The sequence below is a fragment of the Ranitomeya variabilis genome, chromosome 4 (assembly GCF_051348905.1).
Source record: "Ranitomeya variabilis isolate aRanVar5 chromosome 4, aRanVar5.hap1, whole genome shotgun sequence".
In the NCBI taxonomy this organism is placed as follows: Eukaryota; Metazoa; Chordata; class Amphibia; order Anura; family Dendrobatidae; genus Ranitomeya; species Ranitomeya variabilis.
The window spans coordinates 598559615-598575293 of NC_135235.1; the positions used below are offsets into that span (position 1 = coordinate 598559615).

Here is a 15679-nt window from a genome sequence, read left to right on the forward strand (position 1 = left end):
GTGTGAGTGACAGCCATCAGTCAGCACAGTGCAGTGTGAGTGACAGCCATCAGTCAGCACAGAGCAGTGTGAGTGACAGCCATCAGTCAGAACAGTGCAGTGTGAGTGACAGCCATCAGTCAGCACAGTGTAGTGTGAGTGACAGCCATCAGTCAGCACAGTGTAGTGTGAGTGACAGCCATCAGTCAGCACAGTGGTGTGAGTGACAGCCATCAGTCAGCACAGTACAGTGTGAGTGACAGCCATCAGTCAGCACAGTGCAGTGTGAGTGACAGCCATCAGTCAGCACAGTGTGAGTGTGACCATTAGTCAGTGCAGTGGGACTGCTGCCGTCAGTGAACACACACAGTATGCAATGCGGCACACACAGGACACATGTGCACGGTCCGGTTCTATCAGCTCCTCTTTTGCTGGGGGACTTTTATCACCTCGCCGTTTTCTTCTGCTCAGGCCCCTCCTCGGAGCTCAGTGATGGAGCCTCCTCCCTCTCCTCAGTCTCACAGAGCCCTGGCTCCGGCACTGCTAGCATCGCCTTCCCTGCAACCACCTGCACTGGGCGCACGGGCAATGTGTGCTGCAGCCTCCCTGGCACCGCCACCCGCAGCCGCTGGCATCAGGAGCTGCCAGTCCTGAGAAGTAAGTTCGGCTGTGGACACGTGTTGCTCTGATGTAGCTCGCCTGCTAACTTGGGGCAAGGAGTAGCCCAGATTAGCTGTACCATGGGATGCCAGGCGATAAATGCAGGTGGTCTGGGGGCATCAACTTATGTACAAGTGAGGTGCAGGGGCATGGGGGGCTGGCAGGGTTGCATGGGAACTTTAGTGCCAAGTTGGCACCTAGCAGCAGTGTGGTGCCAGGGACAGGTCGTTGCTGTGTAATACACAGTCTCTATCGCCGGAAGGTGACTTTGTCCTCAAAGCAGCAACACTGTAACTGAGAGAGGAAAGGGTGAAATGGTGATACTGGTGACACTGGTGCCCATCCCAGGGCTGCCACGCCAAACAAATGGAAAAAACTTACAGACAGGTCATCCGATATGGCACAAAATCACTGGCAAATCTCTAGCAGATGCCTCCTATGTCCTGCCATATAGAGATTCAAGGGTGTGAGACTGGGAGAGTTTTATACTGGGATTGGACAGTGAAGACCAGGGATCATACTGGTATTGTATAGTAAAGTACTAGAAACACATGGTGCAATACTGGGATTATATAGGGATTGTATAATGCAAACATATAATGCAATACTGGGATCAAATGGTAAAGTACTGGGATTGTGTATTGCTATACTGGGATTGTGTAGTGAATGCTGGGATCGTATAATGCAATACTGGGATCAAATAGTAAAGTACTGGGATTGTGTATTGCTATACTGGGATTGTGTAGTGAATGCTGGGATCGTATAATGCAATACTGGGATCAAATAGTAAAGTACTGGGATTGTATATTGCTATACTGGGATTGTGTAGTGAATACTGGGATTGTATAATGCAATACTGGGATCAAATAGTAAAGTACTGGGATTGTGTATTGCTATACTGGGATTGTGTAGTGAATACTGGGATCGTATAATGCAATACTGGGATCAAATAGTAAAGTACTGGGATTGTGTATTGCTATACTGGGATTGTGTAGTGAATAATAATAATAAAATAATCTTTATATATCGCTAACATATTCCACAGCGCTTTACACACATTATCATTTCTGTCCCCGATGGGGCTCACAATCTGAATTCCCTATCAGTATGTCTTTGGAGTGTGGAAGGAAAGCAGAGAACCCGGAGGAAACCCACGAGAACATACAAACTCCTTGCATCTGTCCTTGATGGGATATGAACCCAGGACTCCAGCGCTGCAAGGCTGCAGTGCTAACCACTGAGCCACCTGTATACTGGGATCATATAATGCAATACTGGGATCAGATAGTAAAGTACTGGGATTGTATAGTGAAGTACTAGAAGCATTCAGTGCAATCCTGAGATTTTACTGGGATTGTATATTTCAATCCTGTGATTGTAAAGTACTGGGCATTGCATAGTGAAAAATGGGATCACATTAGAATTGTATACTGTAATACTGAGATTGTATCATGGAGTACTGGGATCATAATGGGATTGTACTGGGGAAAAACTGGGAATGCATAATGTAATCTTTGGACTGAACACTGAAGTGCTTGGATTTAACTGATAATGTATAATGAAGTACTTGGATTATACCGGGATTGCATAGTTTAGTACTGGGATTAACAGTTATCTTGTTGTTTATATAGCACCAACATGATCCATAGCATTGTAGAGATTGCCATCACTGGTCCCTATTGGTGCACACAAGCTTTTCCCCCCATCTCATACCTCCTTACACTAGAATCAGTTTCATAGGATGCCAGTAAACCCACCAATATGTTTCTGAGTGTGAACGGAAACGAGGGAACCTGTAGGAAACTAATATAAACATTAGTTTCATAGGATGCCAGTAAACCCACCAATATGTTTCTGAGTGTGAACGGAAACGAGGGAACCTGTAGGAAACTAATATAAACATTAGGAGAACATACAAACTCTATACAGATGCTGCCTTTGGTAGGACTCCAATCCAGGACACCGACGGTAAAGAAGAATACTGGGATTGCCTTTTGAATGGTATAATCCAGGAAGGTTTGTAGAGAAGCACTAGAAGGATATTGGAATTATATACTTTAGTGCTGGAGATACTCCAGGGTAATATAGTACAGTAAAATGAAGCGACACTGGGATTATATAGTTACAACCTGGGAAGTCAGTGAGACTTTAATAAAGTGGTATTATAAAGTGCAGGAGGACTGTATGAATACAACGATTGTATATTGGAGGACTGTATGGAAACTAGGATTGTATAGCAGAGAACTGTATGGATACTAGGAGCACATAGCGGATACTAGTATTATATAGAGGCTGACTCTATGAATATTGAGTGTGTATAATGGAGGATTGTATGGATACTAGAACTGTATATTGCAGGACTGTATAGATAAAAACAATGTATATTGGAGGACTATATGGATGTTTGAATTGCATGGTGGATGATTGGAGGACTGTATGGAAAAATAGGATTGTTTAGTGAAGGACTGAATGGATACTAGGAATGTATATTGTAGAACTGTGTGGATGATATGACTGTATGGTGGGAGATTGTATGGAGGTTTGTATGGATAATAGGCCTGTATATTGAAGGACTGCATGGATGCCAGGATTGTATATTGGGAGGGCTGTATGGACATTATAAAGTATATTGGAGGACTGTGTGAATACTAGAGTTGTATAGTGAAGGACTGTATGGATAATAATGCTATATAGTGGAGGACTGAATGGATGCTAGTTCTGTATATTGGAGGACTGTATGGAGGAATGTATGGCTTCTAGGATTGTATAGTGGAAGACTGTGTAGATACTAGGACTGTATAGTGGAAGACTATATTAACACTGTGATTGTATAGTGTGATAAAGGACACTTATAGAAATACTAGATTGTGGCCCGATTCTAACGCATCGGGTATTCTAGAATATGCATGTCCCCATAGTATATGGACAATGATGATTCCAGAATTCGCGGCAGACTGTGCCCGTCGCTGATTGGTCGAGGCAACCTTTATGACATCATCGTCGCCATGGCAACCATTATGACATCTACGTCGATACTGTGCCCGTCGCTGATTGGTCGAGGCGAATTCGCGGCAGACTGTGCCCGTCGCTGATTGGTCGAGGCAACCTTTATGACATCATCGTCGCCATGCTGTGCCCGTCGCTGATTGGTCGAGGCCTGGCGGCCTCGACCAATCAGAGACGCGGGATTTCCAGGACAGACAGACAGACAGAAAAACCCTTAGACAATTATATATATACTAGACTGTGGCCCGATTCTAACGCATCGGGTATTCTAGAATATGCATGTCCCCGTAGTATATGGACAATGATGATTCCAGAATTCACGGCAGACTGTGCCCGTCGCTGATTGGTCGAGGCAACCTTTATGACATCATCGTCGCCATGGCAACCATTATGACATCTACGTCGATACTGTGCCCGTCACTGATTGGTCGAGGCGAATTCGCGGCAGACTGTGCCCGTCGCTGATTGGTCGAGGCAACCTTTATGACATCATCGTCGCCATGCTGTGCCCGTCGCTGATTGGTCGAGGCCTGGCGGCCTCGACCAATCAGAGACGCGGGATTTCCATTATGACATCATCATCGCCATGCTGTGCCCGTCGCTGATTGGTCGAGGCCTGGTGGCCTCGACCAATCAGAGACGCAGGATTTCCAGGACAGACAGACAGACAGACAGACAGACAGACAGACGGAAAAACCCTTAGACAATTATATATATAGATAGATGGGTTCTCATATAATGTAAAAGTCACAAAGTTTGCAGCAACTTACAAAACATGTAGAGACAAGATTCACTGAGAACAACACTTGCAGCAGAGAGGTTTAATCTCTCTAAAGCATCCCTAACAGGAAGCTGAGTTGGACTAAAGCTTGCTTTCTATCAGAAAGAAAAACTCTCAGTATTATTTTCCCTAAACCCTCCTAATTATGTATGTGATGTTGTGCAACTTTGTTAAAATACTTACTGATCGCCGTCTTCCCTGGTTTCTAGGATGCTACAGTCCTCTTCTGACCCATCGAACCTGAAAACAGACTGGCTAAGACAATATGTATATATATATATCGACCCAGTCTGCTTACCAGCTCAGTGTGACTTCTCCATCCCTGACTCCGGCTTTGTATTATGAACCCATGCTGCTTGCCCCTAACTCGGACCATCTCAATACGCTTCCGTCTCTCCCTCCTGTACCTCGTACCCGTGTCTTTGACCCTCTGGTCAGCTGCTGCAGGCCCCGGGTGTCTAACGGCAGTGCAGCCTTTATATATAGAAAAGGGTGCACTCTGGTTATGTTTATATAATGGAGGGGGTGCAAAGCTTAGTCCGCATGTATAATGACAAAAAGAGAAGAAAAAGGTTGGACTAAAGAAAAGAGCTGCACAACCACATAAGGTAGAAGAGTAATAACAAACCTTTATTTAACATCATAGAAAATATGTAAAAACAATTAAAAAACAAGCATATATACAAAACACATCCCCATTCCTGGATAATGTAAATGCCAATTATCAATTTATCATGTGTGCCAGGTCACTCCATAGGGATTAAGCCCACATAACACCATAATATCATATATAAGGTGGAAAGAATAACAATAGTAACATCTATCCCTCATAAGGTCAACTTGCAAGACAGTCCTGCCCCAGACCACAATTAATTACACCTATGTATTGTCATCATACAACCTGGTAAGTAATCCAGAAGGTATCTAGGAGTGGCAGTAATATACCGTCATATGTGGTCAGGAAGGTCAGAAGATGTAAAGTCCAAAATGCATAAGGCCCATATAGTAAGGCAGATATAGGGAGGGAGAGGAGAAAAAGGCTACTAGGCCCGGGAGCAAAAAATGGCATAAACGCCATAAAGGACCATAATAAGGCCGGAATGGAGTGTGGGGGAAAAAAGCCTATCGCCACCATCAGAGGCCTAAGTAAAGATCTGGTAGACACTCAGTCATGCCCCTCTAGGGTAAGCCTAACACGTGGTGCAGTGGGTCAACACCAACCACCGTTATACAGCTCTGGCAAAAATTAAGAGACCACCACATAAAAACCCATCATGGTCTCCGACCCGAACCCATTGAAAACCTCTGGAATGTAATCAAGACGAAGATGGATAGTCACAAGCCATCAAACAAAGAAGAACTGCTTTAAATTTTTGCGCCAGAAGCAGTGTGAAAGACTGGTGGAAAACATGCCAAGACCCATGAAAGCTGTCATTAAAAATCATGGCTATTCCTCAAAATATTGATTTCTGAACTCTTCCTGAGTTAAAGCATTAGTATTTTTGTTTCTAAATGATTATGAACTTGTTTTCTTTGCATTATTTGAGGTCTGAAAGCACTGCTTTGTTTTTTTTTAATTTCTTCTTTTCAGAAAAAAAAAATACAAAATTTATTGCTTGGAAATTCGGAGACATGTTGTCAGAAGTTTATAGAATAAATGAATAATTTACATTTTACTCAAAAATATACCTATAAAGAGAAAAATCAGACAAACTGAACATTTTGCAGTAGTCTCTTAATTTTTGCCAAAGCTGTATATCACATAAATAATTAGAAGGATTTAAGGAAAAAATTACTGAGACTTCTTTAAATAGCTGTCAGTTGATCAGTCATTTGGCCTACAGTTCTACCTTCCAACCACCCATACACAGGCATGCTCGTCACAGCACTATAGAAATGAGTAACACCCTTGTACACTTGGTATTAACCCCTTAACAACCGCTGATACGCCTTTTAATGGCGACAGTTAAGAGGCCTCATTCCTCAGCGCCACTTTTTAACGGCGCTGAGAAATAAGTGTATAGCGCCCCGCAGTGTTGGAATATCTCCAAGGTCTCGGTTAACGGGGATAGTCGAGACCACGGAGAACATGATTCGGGTTGGTTTTTGCCATCCTCAGTATTGTGATCACCGTTATTCACCAAATAATGGCAATCACAAATAAAGTACGATTTACAATTCATTTCTTTCTCCTCTGATATGATCTATCACACAGAGGAAAGAAAAATGGGGTCCACCGAGCCCCCTGGTACCTCCGCCATCCCTGGACCCTCCTGCTCCATCTCCCGGCCCTCCGCCTCATCTTCCTGGAAGAAAATATCGAGCGCATGCGCAGTGCACGTGCTGAGATCAGCTGGCAACAGTAGGAGATTTTTCCTATTGGTTCGTTTTGATTACAGTCATAGACCCTATCACGGTGATCAAAATAAACACAATAGTAAATCAAACCCCTCTTTGTCACCCCATTAGTTAGATAAAAATAATAAAATAAAAAGATTGTATTTTTTTTCTTTCTTTCCAGTTATGGTTAGGGTTGGGGCTACGGTTGGGGTTAGGGTTGTGTTGAGGTTACGGTTGTGTTGTGGTTATGGCTGTGTTAGAGTTACGGTTGTGTTGGAGTTACAGTTGTGTTGGAGTTACGGTTGTGTTGGGGTTACAGTTGTGGTGTTGTGGTTAGGGCTGTGTTAGGGTTGGGTTAGAATAAGGGGGGTTTCCACTGTTTAGGCACATCAGGAGGTCTCCAAATGCGACAGGATTCCCACTATCAATTCCAGCCAATTTTGCATTTAAAAAATCAAACGGTGCTTACTCCCTTCTGAGCCCTGCCATTTGCCCAAACAGTGGCTTTCCCCCACTTACGGGGTATCGGCGTAGTCAGCAGAAAATGAACTACAAATTTTATGGCCATTTTCTTCTGATACCCTTGTGAAAATAAAAAAGTTTGGATCTAAAGTAAATTTTTTGTGAAAAAAGTTAAATGTTAATTTTTTTCCTTCCACATTGCTTTAGCTCTCATGAAGCACCTGAAGGGTTAATAAGCTTCTTGAATGCGGTTTTGCGCACTTTGAGGGCTGCAGTTTTTAGAATGGTGTCACGTATTTTCTCTCATACTGACTCCCCCAAAGTCACTTCAAATGTGAGGTGGTCCCTAAAAATAATGCAAAATGAGAAATCACTGGTCTACTTTTAACCTTTATAACTTCCTAACAAAGAAAAAAATTATATTTCCAAAATTGTGCTGATGTAAAGGTCACTTGTGGGAAATGTTATTTTGTGTGACACGTTATTTTGTGTGACACGACTCTATGATTTAAGGGCACAAAAATAGAATTTTAAAATTTTCAAAATTGTTGCAAAATTTCCATTTTTTTTCCATAAATAAACGCAAGTCATATCGAAGAAATTTTACCACTAACATGAAGTACAATATGTCACGAAAAAACAGTCTCAGAATTAGTGAAATCCATTGAAGCGTTCCAGAGCTGTAACCTCATAAAGTGACAGTGGTCAGAAATGTAAAAATTGGCCTGGTCATTAAGATCAAAATTGGCTCGGTCACTAAGGGGTTAAAATGGCTTTGCATGTACTTTTGCAAAAATAAGATATTTGTTATTGGTTATCATTAAATTACCACTACAGCATTTTTTTTATTGCACCATAAATTAGTTATTAGCTATGTGTGTATAGTATGTGCTTATTACTGATATCTAACAGAAGAGGCAATTAAAAAAACATGCTGGAGTGGTCTTTTAAGCATTTTTTACCATTTAGCAAGTTGACCTTGCTTGTAATATACTATATAGTAGGTTGCTCAATCATCAGATGTGCTAGTGACAGCTCTCTCTGCAACCCTTCCATGATGTTAACTAAACTTAATCTAAGCTCAAATTAAAAAAAATAAAATAATAATTATAGATTAGCCATAGTAGAGGTAATAGAAAGTTTGCAGAAGAGCCATCAGAGAGCTCATCTGACAGTATAAAAGCTATATTGAGCAGCATTCACTGTAGTGCATTATAATTATGCTCATGTTTCATTTATTTGCAAAATTTCATGCAATACTCAATTTTATTATACTAGCTTATATAGCACCAACATATTCCACAGTGCTTTACAGACATTATCACCAATCTAATTTCCCTACATACACAACCTTTAAAAGGAATCTGCCAGTAGGATCAGCCCTCCTAAGCTGTATATGTGGACAATAGGTCATAGAAAGTTGAATAAAATGATATTTCAATATCTACAATCTGATGTCTTATTCCAGACAAAACCACTGATCTCCAGAGCTTATTTTAAATTAAAGGAGGCGTTAACAGTGTGAGATATGTAGATCAGGAGAGCAGACTGTCAGTCATTACATGTCTCACACTGGTAACGCCCCTTTCATTTAATAACAGTTATTAGGTTCTTTAGAAGGACGTAGATCTGGGGGTTTATTCTGACGGAATATAGGCTGAACTGGATGCACAAATGTCTTTTTTCGGCCTTGCTAACGATGTTACTATGTTAATCTCTGGAGGCAGATTCTCATTTTTTTTCTCCTTGTTCGAGAAAAATGGATAACACTGATCAAAGTCTCATAAAAATAATCTGTCCATTTTTCTCATACGTGTAAAATGATGATGTGTGAATGAGGCACAGAGTGTGCCAATTCAATTTACAAAACTAAATATCTTGGAATAATTTGTTATATTTTCTACTTCCAACCAATGTCAGGTTTGATTATCACATTCATACGAACACCTAGCTATATGTACTTAAACTCCTGGGTCATTGTGAGCACTTTTTGTCAGTAATTGTTTGTGATTGATTCCAGCGATGTGAAGCTGGTCTCTGATCTGAAGCATGAATGAGTATCATTTTATCACTGTGCGTCACTCCGGATCATCTACTCCTGTAAAGATACACATTTCCATCTCATTTGACTTTATAAAATATAATCTCATGCACAGGCTTGTTTTGCATTTACCTGAGCAGTCAGTGCAGAGTAGCCAGGTGTGTGCTGTCTGGACAGAGGAGTTCATAACAAAAAATGAGCAAACCAGTGGTCCCACACCAGAAATGAATTATTATGCTTTAGTCTATAGCGCTGTCATATTCCTCAGCACTGTACATACATTATCATCACTTTCCCCAATGGGGTTCACAATCTAAATTCCCTATCAGTATGTCTTTGAAGTGTGAACGAAAACCCACGCAAACACAGAGAGAACATACAAACTAGATGTGGTCCATGGTTCGATTTGAACCCAGGATACCAGCACTGCAAAGCAACAGTGCTTACTAGAGATGAGCAAATTTGTTCGGAAAACGTTCGTTAATCTCAAATTCTGCACAAACATAGCACATTCTGATTCGTGTTCAGATTCCTAAGCATTTTTTCTAAAAATAGGCAAAATTTGGCTAAAGTTTGATAAATCATTGAGTTTTCTCTAAGGGCTCTTTCAGCCTTGTACTGTGTTTCCACCACAAGCTTACGCTATCGTTTCGATGTGTGTAGGGCAACAAATGGAGCCCACATCGAACTGCACTAAATATGTATGAAACTGGGAGAGTTTTTCTTTTATTAGGAGCAGATTTCACATTTCTATCATTTTTTTGTTGCTTTCCAGTGACTGGTCAAAAGTGCACCATGACTTTACGGACACACTGTATATTATAAAAATGATGTGGGGTTCCCCTTTATTTTTGATAACCAGCCAAGCAAAACTGACAGCTGTGGGCTGCAACCCTCAGCTGTCAGCTTTAGCAAGGCTTGTTATCAAGAATAGAGGGGTCCCCACATATATATTTTTTAATTATTTAAATAAGTCATTAAAAAACGGCATGGGTCCCCCCATTTTGACAACCAGCCAAGCAAAAGCAGACAGCTGGGGTTGGTATTCTCAGGCTGGTAAGGGGCCATGGATATTGCTCCCCCAGTAGACCGCAGCCTTCCCAAAAAAGGCCTGGCTCTTCCCACTTGTCTTAGTGCGGTGGCAAGTGGGGTGATAGTTTGGGAGGTTGATGTCACCTTTGTTTTGTCCGGTGATATCAATCCCAGAAGTTAGTAATGGAGAGTCGTTTATAAGATGCCCCATTACTAACCCCATAGTGATATTGATTAAAAAAACTCATTTATCCAGAATAAAACCCTTTAATTGAAAGAATGACAGACTTATTTAATCAATCTAAATTAAGTCATACGTACGACCTCACCCAGTCCACAGAAGCCAATGTCTCCTGTAACTGAATTAAAATAATAAACAATATTTCTAACCTGTCTGCTGAGAAGATAATTATCTATTTGTTCCGCAACGGGTCTAGCTCTGCTACATCTAGATGGCAGGCTGCATTGTTGTATGATGCAACTATACAGCCTGCCATCCAGCATAGACACTGAGCAGCGTGTGCTAACGCTGCTCAGTGTCTGAAGTCATTGCAAGCGACGTCAATGAGTTGAACTGAGTTTATTGGCTGTGAACTCCCAGGACCTTTCTGATGGCACTGTGACCATGAGAACTTTCTCACGGTTGTGTTGACATAAGTGAGGTGAAAGGAGTTCACTGCGGGACACAGAGCTGAGCAAGCACACACAGCTCAGTGTCTCTGCTAGATGGCAGGCTGTATAGTTCTACCCATTTTTGTTGAACTGATTCATACCGGTGTTCAAACAACAAAAGTCGCAACATTTTTGCTCAACTCTGTATTTCACAAGAATGTTGCTACTTTTCAAAGCTTTTATGCCAATATGCCAATTTTTTTAGGAAAAAGAGAAAAAATGTGGAAAAGTTAACGGGAAATGAATACTTTTTCAAGGTAATGTATCAGTGTTCATTCAGCTTCTTGCTGGAGCTTGGAGAAGTGCGTAATCCCTTGGAGCACAGATATGAAAATTTATCCCTATGACTGCTCTTTACCAGGAGTTCTAATAATCCTTTAACTGCATTGGACCATAAGGGATCCATAATTTCAAGTAACACCTTGACTGCCCTAGACTTCCAGGAATTCTCACATTAACCCATTTACTGCCATACTTTACCAGAGATCCTAAAATTAATCTCTTCACAGGGCACTGAAAATCACCAGGCATACTGACATCACCACTTCATTGCCCTAGACCACCAGGCATACTGACATTACTCCCTTCACTTCCCTAGACCACCAGGCATACTGACATTACCTCCTTCACTTCCCTAGACCATCAGGTATACTGACATTACTCCTTTCACTTCCCTAAACTACCAGGAATGAAGGTTAAGTCAGTGGTTGCTTTGAATTCAAAGTGCAATTTTTCTGAAATGTATCTTCTCCATACGTTTAATGTGAGAAACAGTGCATTTACATTAACTGACATTACCTCTTTCACTGCCCTAGACCACCAGGCATACTGATATTACTTCCTTCAATTTCCTAGACCACCAGGCATACTGACATCACTCCCTTCACTGCCCAAGAACATAAGAAATTCTGACTTAACCCATATACTTCCCTATTATACCAAGGATCCTAAAATATATTCCTTCATGGCCCTAGAACAACAAGTATACTAGAAAATTACCCCTTCACTACTTTAAAACATCAGGGATCCAGATATTAACACTTTCACTGAACATTTATTCTATGCTATGCATTGCTATCTTAGGTCTGGTTCTCATCACTTCAAATGCTTTCATTATAGGATTGTGCCAGGACTTGGTAGTATTCCATTACATATACATTTGATGGATGGCTCCGGTGTGTGGCACATAAAGCCAGCATATTGGTAAAATTTATATGAATGTATCCTTATGGCCCGAATGCACATTAGTTTAATTTATAGTTTTTATGGTTGCAAGTAGTCATAAGTCCATCAAGTTCAACCTATAACCTTACGTATTGATCCAAAGGAAGGCAAAAACCTCATGAGGCAGATGCTAATTGCACTATATTAGAGGAAAAATTTCTTCTGCAATATTAAATTATCCTCCTCTGTGGTGATTACCTTAAAAAGTGTAGTATTACCAGAAAATATTGACATTTTATTCTTTACAAGGTCATTAATAAATAAGTTAAAAAGAAGAGGACCCAATACTGATCCCACTGTTATCTGTAACCTAAACAGAGTGTGTTCTACTTAATAATGACCCTGTTTTCTTTCACTCTGCCAGTTGTTAACCCAATTACACATATTTTCTTGTAGTGCCATTGCTCTCATTTTATGTGCCAACCTTTTATGAGGCTCTGTATCAAATGCCGTTGAAAAGTCCTGATAGACAACATCCATGGACTTACCATAGTCCCGTCTGGGAATTACCTCCTTATATAAACTGATGAGATTAGTTTGACAGGATCATACATGATGCGGATCCAAGTATCCATAGCTTTTACTCCCCAATCCAAATGAGGCTGTAAGGCTAAACGCTTCCTAAACTCCTCTTCATAGCGCCACCAGGCCTTTCCACCATGAGCCTTATAAGAATTATAAATAAACATTTCTGAACACCGCTCTGGGTGCTTTTGGCTCATAACAAAAAATGCCTGCAGCCAATTATTCATTGTTTTTACGACTTTCGGTTTACGCTCGAAAGGTCTATCTGCAGGTCGTTCTTTATTAACTGTATGTTGGTCAGTTGACACGAGGGACCAAATGTAGACATAATTGTTAAACCAAATTTTGTTAACAGTTTCTTCATCTAAATTAGATCTGAGTGGAGAAATACCTCAGAAAAAGATGTCCTTGTGTATGCTAGCGCGTGGCACGAGGTCTTTTTAAGGATTTTGGTTTAATAAAAGAGGGTTAACCAAAATCTTTTGACCCAGGGGAAGATTAGTACCCTGAGCCAAAAGTGCTTTAAGAGCTTGAAGTACTCTCACACCATCACCCCAACCCCCAAATACTGGTACTCACCAATACCTTATGGAGCCAACGGAACGGGATGAACCAGAACAGCCTATGCAGGAACAACCACTTCAGAATAGGCAGGAGATTCCAGGTGATCTGCAATGACGCCTGGACCTATAACACCACCTCTTACGTGGAATAATGGATGCATCGAACGACCCGTCTGAGGACGAAGGTGATCGCCATTGTGAGGATCTGGATTAATGGCTACACCTGGAGGATCTAGAGCGGCGTTATGAATGCCTGCTCCTTCTGCTATGTGCTCTAACAGAGTGACGCTTCCGATCGGGACTGTATGATGACAACAGAGATGGAGACTTGGCGATCATGTTGTCGCACCCGTGATGATACGAAGTCAGGGCTGGGGATCCAGCACCGGCCACGTGAGCAGTGGTTGTAGATGGCATAAAGGGACCGCTAGCGGGCACTGTACTCACACTGGGTAAATTCAGAGGAGAATTTGTGTAGGGGGTGACATAGCACCAGTGTTATTTATATTTTGTGCACTAGCTGCAACAGTCTGTGCATAGTTGGGCAGTGTGCAACATTTATGTCTGGTGTCTGAACCGAGGATGCACTGCTGCTGGCCTGACTTCCATTGCGGTCAGAAGATGCAACAGAAGGGCAGGTGGGTGGGGCGGTGATATAAAAAGGAGGTACTGCATTGCCTATAAGACGGGAGGGTTGCAGATGCCGTGAGAGCTGGGGCGGTCATGTGTTATGATCCCAATGGCAAGGGATCTCAGAGATAAAAGCAAAGTCTGGAAACATAAATACCAGCTCATAGGGACGTGGTAACTAGGCTGACCATATACCTGATCCTAGCGCAAACACTAACAGTAGCCGGGGAACGTGCCTACGTTGATCCTAGACGTCTCGCGCCAGCCGGAGAACTAACTAACCCTATCAGGGAAAATAAGACCTCTCTTGCCTCCAGAGAAAAGACCCCAAAGTAATACAAGCCCCCAACAAATAATAACGGTGAGGTAAGAAGAAAAGACAAACGTAAGAATGAGCTAGATTTTAGCAAAGAGAGGCCCACTGACTAATAGCAGAAAATAGTAAGATGACTTATATGGTCAGCAAAAAACCCTGCAAAATATCCACGCTGAATATCCAAGAACCCCCAAACCGACTAACGGTGAGGGGGGAGAATATCAGCCCCCTAGAGCTTCCAGCAATATCAGGAATCACATTTTATACAAGCTGGACAAAAATATGAACAAAGCAAAATAACAAAAATAAGAAAGCAGGACTTAGCTTATCTTGCAAGGAACCAGGACCTGAAGACAGGAGCAAACAGAAATGAACTGATTACAACGATGCCAGGCACTGGACTGAGAATCCAGGAAGTTTAAATAGCAACACCCCAGACCTAACGAAGCAGGTGAGTACCAACCTGGTAAAAGACAATCCAAGTGCCAAATCACTAGTGACCACAAGAGGGAGCCAAGAAGTATAGTTCACAACAGTAGCCCCCCTTTAAGGAGGGGTCACCGGACCCTCACCAAGACCACCAGGGCGACCAGGATGAGCAGCGTGGAAGGCACAAACCAAATCGGCCGCATGAACATCAGAGGCGGCCACCCAGGAATTATCCTCCTGACCATAGCCCTTCCATTTGACCAAACACTGGAGCCTCCGTCTAGAGAGACGAGAATCCAAGATCTTCTCCACCACGTACTCCAACTCGCCCTCAACCAACACCGGAGCAGGAGGCTCAACAGCAGGAACCACAGGCACAACATACCACCGCAACAAAGACCTATGGAACACGTTGTGAATGGCAAACGACACCGGAAGATCCAAACGCAAAGAAACCGGGTTAAGAACTTCCAAAATTTTATAAGTACCAATAAAGCGAGGCTTAAACTTAGGAGAGGAAACCTTCAGAGGGACATACCGAGAAGACAACCAAACCAAATCCCCAACACGAAGACGGGGGTCCACACCGCGGCGGCGGTTGGCAAAACGCTGAGCCTTCTCCTGTGACAACTTCAAGTTGTCCACCACATGATTCCAAATCCGCTGCAACCTATCCACCACGGAATCCACCCCAGGACAGTCAGAAGACTCAACATGACCCGAGGAGAAACGAGGATGAAAACCAGAGTTGCAGAAGAATGGCGAAACCAAAGTAACGGAACTAGCCCGATTATTAAGGGCAAACTCCGCCAATGGCAAGAAGGTCACCCAATCATCCTGGTCCGCAGAAACAAAACATCTCAAATAAGCCTCCAGTGTCTGATTAGTTCGCTCCGTTTGACCATTAGTCTGAGGATGGAAGGCAGATGAAAACGACAAATCAATGCCCATTTTAGCACAAAAAGATCGCCAGAATCTGGACACAAACTGGGATCCTCTGTCGGACACGATATTCTCCG

At 42.2% G+C, this 15679-nt stretch overlaps 1 protein-coding gene across 1 annotated transcript in view; it reads left to right on the forward strand.

Moving 5' to 3' along the window:
• The first annotated feature begins 511 nt into the window (after window positions 1-511).
• KCNG1 (potassium voltage-gated channel modifier subfamily G member 1) overlaps window positions 512-15679 on the forward strand; it is a 113070-nt gene continuing 97902 nt past the window's right edge. The window contains exon 1 of the mRNA XM_077253217.1: window positions 512-636. The gene's annotated coding sequence lies outside the window, so the exon portion shown is untranslated. The remainder of the gene's footprint in view (window positions 637-15679) is intronic.